Source organism: Primulina eburnea, chromosome 15 (assembly GCF_022965805.1).
Source record: "Primulina eburnea isolate SZY01 chromosome 15, ASM2296580v1, whole genome shotgun sequence".
Lineage (NCBI taxonomy): Eukaryota > Viridiplantae > Streptophyta > Magnoliopsida > Lamiales > Gesneriaceae > Primulina > Primulina eburnea.
In genome coordinates this window covers 13890578-13897232 of record NC_133115.1, presented here as the reverse complement: position 1 = coordinate 13897232, position 6655 = coordinate 13890578, and the positions used below count along the sequence as shown (strand labels likewise).

Below are 6655 nucleotides of genomic sequence, written 5' to 3'. Positions count from 1 at the left end.
GAGTTCGCCTGCGGGGTTGTGGTGGGCGACGTTGTGGGACGGCAGTGCTAGATCCACCGGCATCCTCTGCCCGAGGGGGAAAGTCCGCCCATCGTTTTGCCCTTTTGCGCTGTTCATAATCCTGACAAATTGGCTTCATCGGTTGAAGCCACTCTTCGTCGTCCCTGAAGTGCACCCCGGCCCGTGCACACAATTCGGAAATGATGGTCGGGAAGAAAAGACCTATGTGGCTGTTGTGGACGCTCAGTGTGATTTGCGAGTTGAGAAGTTTTCCCACATCGATGTCGTCTCCTCGGTGCAACGCAAAAAGTAACACCGCACGCTCCTTTTGCACCTCGCTTTTGTGTGAGACTGGCATCATCCGTCGGGCCACAAACAAATACCACATGGCAACGTCAGCTCTTAAGTATTTCTCATCAAAACAGCTAGGCGCTCCGCCCAACGGTTTCCACACCGCACCCGGGTGGCAAAGAGTCTCGATAATCAAATTGTAGTTTGGATCAACCACCAACGCCTGAAAATTGGAGTCATCAATCTCGGCCGTTTCTAAAAGAGCGTTAATCGTAGTGGAATCGAACGGCACAAGCTTGCCCCTAACAAATGCCCTACCATCAGTGCGCTCACAAGCATTCGCGTAAAATTCCCTCACCACAGATACCACAGCCGCCTTAGGTGGCTCGCTAAATTTCTCCCATCCTCTTCTTTCCAAGTCCACAAGAGGTGGCATATATCGATCCTCAAAAGTACGACGAAATCCCCTCTCGGTAATGGGGTTTCGGTGAATTTTAGCATGGTCATATCTAGCACGAGCCTCCGCACTCATGAAACATGTTCTATCAAATGAGGATGAAGAGGAGGAACTAGGATTACCTCGTTGCTTCTTGGGAGCCATGGAATTGAAGAGTGGAAGATGATGCCTTGAATTAGAGAAAGGTGTTCTTGCTTCCTAAGGGAGAGTGTGCCTTGCCGCCGGAAAATTGAGTGGAGATGGTGGTGCCTGCACAAGAAAATCAAAAAGGAAAAAGGATGAGAGGAGTTAGGGATTTGGGGAGTGAAATTGGGGAAAATTTCGTGCAGAATGAGGAAAGGGGAAGGGGAGATCGAGTTTTAAAAACTGTCGCGCTCGAGCGGTAGAAAACTACCGCTCGAGCGCGAACCTCTTTGGAGTTTTTGTCCAGAGGTAAGCGCTCGCGCTCGGGCGGTAGAAAACTACCGCTCGAGCGCCAACCTCTCGGGAATTATTACCCCGAGGTAGACGTTCGCGCTCGGGCGGTAAAGAATGACCGCTCGAGCGCGAACCTCTCTGCCTATTTCAAAACTTTTTTTTAAAAAAAAACAAGAATAAAATAAAATAAACGCAAGAGAAAATAACTAAATTGACACGAAAGAAAATCTAAATCAAATGCGAGAGAATGGGAAGAAAATAGTTCTCAATTTATAGTCGAGAGCTTGACTGTCGGTCTGTCTCAGTTCGGCATGTCTTGGAACCGGGTGATTCCAAGTTGTGGCCCAATTGTGCCACCCATGTAGTGCTTCAGGCGCTGGGCATTGATAATAAATGTCTCATCCTTCCCATCTTTCAATTCTACAGCTCCCGATGGATAAACTTTCGAGATCACGAATGGACCAGACCATCGCGACTTCATTTTTCCGGGAAAAAGTCGCAACCGGGAGTTGTAGAGTAGGACACTTTCACCTTATTTGAATTCTCTCTCGATGATCCGCTTGTCATGGGCTTTCTTCGTTTTTTCCTAGTAGGTTAGTGCGAGATCATATGCTAGATTTCGGAATTCCTCCAACTGATCTAGTTGAAGCAAACGTCGTTCGCCTGCATCAGTAAAGTTCAAGTTTAGTACTTTTGTTGCCTAATATGCCCGATGCTCTAACTCTACAGGTAAGTGACATGCTTTACCAAACAATAATCTGTACGGTGTCGTGCCTATTGGTGTTTTGAAAGCAGTCCTATATGCCCAAAGAGCATCACCTAACCTCACCGACCAGTCTTTCCTACTGACACCTACCACTTTTTCCAGAATCCGCTTAATTTCTCGGTTAGACACTTCCACTTGACCACTCATCTGGGGATGATAAGGGGTAGATATCTTATGTGTGACACCATATTTGCTCAAAAGTTTTTCAAATAGTTTGTTGCAAAAATGTGTGCCACCATCACTAATGATTGCTCGTGGTGTTCCAAATCGGTTAAAAATGTTTTTCTTTAAAAATTTTAGTACCACTTGAGCATCATTAGTGGCATACGCTTCCGCCTCTACCCACTTAGACACATAATCCACCGCAACCAAGATGTATTTTTTCGTGAAAGAACTAGGAAACGGTCCCATGAAGTCTATCCCCCACACATCAAAAACCTCACACTCAATGATATTATTTAAAGGCATTTCATGACGGTTAGAGATGTTACCTGACCGCTGGCATTTATCACAATGTAGCACATAAGAACGAGCATCTTTAAAGAGAGTTGGCCAATAAAAGCCACATTCAAGTACCTTGGATGCCGTCCTTGTTGGTCCGAAATGACCACCTACCTCACGGTCATGGCAGTGGTTGAGAATTTGATCGAACTCTTCCTCCGCAACACACCTTCTTATCATGGCATCTGCACAAATTTTGAACAAAAACGGTTCCTCCCAAAAATAGTATTTCACGTCAGAGAAAAATTTCTTTCGTTGGTGAAACGATAGGTTTGGTGGAGGTGTGCCTGTGACAAGAAAGTTAGCGAAATTTGCATATCATGTACAATGTTTCATCTCAAACAGTTGCTCGTCAGGAAACCAATCATTAATAGCTTGATCTACACAGTCATTACTAACAAGCTCTAGTCTAGATAAATGATCCGCCACCACATTCTCAACACCTTTCTTATCTTTTATTTCCAAATCAAACTCTTGTAACAGTAAGATCCACCGAAGTAAGCGTGGCTTTGCATCTTTTTTAGCAAGTAAGTATTTAAGGGCAGAATGATCAGTGAATACAATTACTTTGGACAAAACAAGGTATGAATGAAATTTGTCAAGTGCGAATACTACTGCAAGTAATTCCTTTTCAGTTGTTGCATAATTCAATTGAGCCTCATCTAAGGTCTTACTTGCATAGTAAATTGTGTGAAATACCTTGTTTCGCCGCTGGCCAAGTACGGCCCCCACTGCAGTGTCACTGGCGTCGCACATGATCTCGAAAGGTAGATCCCAATCCGGTGCTACCAAGACAGGATCCGTCACCAAGCGTTCCTTCTGATTCTTGTATGCCTGTAAACAGTCAGAATTGAAATCAAATGGCACATCTTTCATATGTAAGGAAGATAGAGGTTTGGAAATTTTTGAAAAATCTTTTATAAAACGCCGATAAAAACCGGCGTGGCCTAGAAAACTTCTAACTCCCTTTATGGACGCCGGATGTGGCAAGTTCTTGATGACTTCAACTTTCTCCTTATCCACCTCTATTCCGTGCTCCGAAATCTTGTTCCCTAGGACAATTCCCTCTTGTACCATGAAGTGGCACTTTTCCCAATTCAGCACCAAATTTGTCTCCTCACATCTCACTAACACCACCCTCAAGTTCTGCAAACAGTCATCAAAAGAAGGGCCGAAAATAGAGAAGTCATCCATAAAAATTTCAAGAAAAGTTTCTATCATATCATGGAATATAGCGGTCATGCAACGTTGAAATGTGGCAGGAGCATTACAAAGACCAAACGGCATGCGGCGAAAAGCGAAAGTTCCATAAGGACAAGTGAAAGTGGTTTTCTCTTGGTCCTCAGGTGCAATGGTGATTTGATTATACCCCGAATACCCATCTAGAAAACAATAAAACTCATGACCCGCTAACCTCTCAAGCATTTGATCAATAAAGGGAAGGGGAAAGTGGTCTTTTCGGGTGGCATCATTCAATTTTCTATAATCAATGCACACACGCCATCCCGTAACAGTTCTGGTGGGTATTAGTTCATTATTATAATTTGCAATCACAGTAATCCCACCCTTCTTTGGCACACACTGAACCGGACTTACCCATGCACTATCAGATATAGGATAGATACTACCTGCATCGAGAAGCTTAATCGTTTCAGCTTTCACTACCTCTTGCATCTTTGGATTTAATCTTCTCTGAGGTTGCACAAGAGGTGAGTACTTGTCTTCCATCAAGATTTTGTGCATACAGACTGATGGATTGATCCCTTTGATATCCGCCACCTTCCACGCAAATGCACCCTTGTGCGCTTTCAAGACTTTTAACAGTTTGTCCTCCATCACATCTGTCAAAGCAGCAGAAATAATGACAGGTAAGGTGTTATGCTCACCTAGGTATACGTACTTTAGGTGTGGAGGCAGTGGCTTCAGCTCGAGCGTCGGTGGCTCATCCAGGCTTGATTTCTGTTGGATCAAGTCTTTTCGATCTCCCAAATCTTCCAACCTCATCTTCATTGGCTTTCTCCACGGATGGTTGGCATTCAAGTATGCCACTATTTCAGCTTTTTCGTCGTCCAAATCATCTTCTGCCAATTCAGTAGTGATAGCAGCCTCCAAAGGATCTCTCAAAGCATCCTGCACATAGTTAGACACAGAGGCATCAAAAGCATCAATTCTATAACAACTATCAGAATGCAGTGTGTGCTTAAGTGCATTAAAAACATCAAAAGTAATCTCTTCCTCGCCCACTCTCAATCTCAACTTCCCTTCTTGCACATCAATCAGTGCCTTGCCAGTCGCAAGGAACGGTCTCCCCAAAATTAGAGGCGTCTCTGTATCCTCCTCCATGTCGAGAACCACGAAATTCGCAAGGAAAATGAATTTGTCCACTTTCACTAGCACATCCTCAATCACTCCGCGGGGGTACTTAACAGATCTGTCAGCCAGTTGCAAGGACATCCTCGTCGGCTTAGGCTCTCCCAACCCAAGTTTCCTAAACACAGACAATGGCATAAGATTAATACTTGCACCAAGATCACATAATGCCTTATGAAAACAACATCACCAATCATGCAAGGAATAGAGAAACTCCCTGGGTCTTTTAGCTTCGGTGGGATTTTGTTTTGCACCAAGGCGGAGCAATTTTCAGTTAAGTTCACTGTCATGTGACCTCCAACTTCCTCTTATTTGCTAAAATATCCTTCAAAAATTTAGCATAACTAGGCATTTGCATTAAAGCATCGGCTAAGGGAATATTGATATGCAATTTTTTAAACACCTCGAGAAACTTACCGAATTGTGCATCTAGTTTTGCTTTTTTCAATGCAGCAGGAAAAGGAGGAGGTATAACAATTTTAGGTTGTGCAGTGGGTGCTGGTGTGGAATTAGAAGACTTACCTTTTGATGTCTCAGTCGGTTCATCCGGAATTTGAATTTTTTCCTTTCCCTTCGACTCCAAAATTTTCCCACTCTTCAACTCAATGTCCTTCACTTGCTCTTTTGGATTAGTCTCGGTATTACTTGGCAAGGTGCCCGGCTCTCTACTTGCTATCATCTTGGCCAACTTTCCAATTTGATTCTCGAGCCCTTTTATCGATGCATCTTGGTTTTGAAGTCTAGTTTCAGTGGATGAAATAAACTTAGACATCATTTGCTCCAAGTTGGACTTTTCTTCTCTAGGAGGATCGGATCTGTACATCGGTTGTTTCCCATATTGTTGTCCTCCTTGCGGTCTATTCTGACTGTTTTGACCGCCCCATGAGAAGTTGGGATGTTGCCTCCACCCAGGATTGTATGTGTTCGAATAAGGGTCATGCCTTGGGCGGTTTTGGACTCCCACTTGGTTCACTGGTGCCTCATTTTGCACATAGAATGGATTGTCATCTTGACAGTCCTTCGCATAGTGTTCCCCTCCACACTTTTCACAGAATATTTCTTGAAGACGCATCGCCGTGCCACCCACATTCAAGCTGTCTATTTTCCTGTTTAAAGCATCAAGTTGTGCAGTAATAGCAGAAAAATCATTTACCTGGTGCACTCCTGCACTCTTCCGCTGGTTGTTTCTTTCAGATTGAGGATGATAGCTGCTAGCAGCCATCTCCTCTAACAATTCATATCCTTCCTCCGCGGTCTTTCTCAACAGGTTTCCACAAGCAGCCGCATCTATCATAGTACGGTTAGGAGTAAGCAAACCATAATAAAATGTTTGAACGACTAACCCAAGTGGTAACTCGTGATGTGGGCATCTTCGTAGTAGATCCTTGAAGCGTTCCCATGCCTCATATAGAGATTCCTGATCGAATTGAGCAAATGTTGTAATGTCTGCCCGCAGCTTCATGGTCTTGGAGGGAGGGAAGTATTTGATGAGAAAGGCTTTCGCCATGTCGTCCCACGTAGCGATCGAACCTACATGCAAACAATTTAACCACGCATTAGCTTTATCATGTAAGGAGAAAGGAAATAAACGTAACCTAATAGCATCATCAGAAACTCCATTGAATTTAAAAGTATCGCAAATTTCAAGAAAATCCGCGATGTGCGTGTTTGGGTCATCCATTGCAGTTCCTCCAAATTGGACCGTGTTCTGAATCATCTGGATTATGGCTGGCTTGATTTCAAAGTGATTTGCCCGCACGATAGGCCTCACAATGCTAGGGCGTGCACCCTCCAAAGAAGGCTGGGCATACTCCAGCATCGGTATGCGGCGTGGTATCTCAACTTGTCTATTG

General features: G+C 44.1%; 1 non-coding gene across 1 annotated transcript; it reads left to right on the top strand.

The window, feature by feature from the left end:
- Positions 1-6154: 6154 nt before the first annotated feature.
- LOC140815808 (small nucleolar RNA R71) lies at positions 6155-6260 on the top strand. Its single transcript, XR_012114452.1, has one exon. It is a non-coding gene; the product is annotated as a small nucleolar RNA R71 (small nucleolar RNA).
- Positions 6261-6655: the final 395 nt, after the last annotated feature.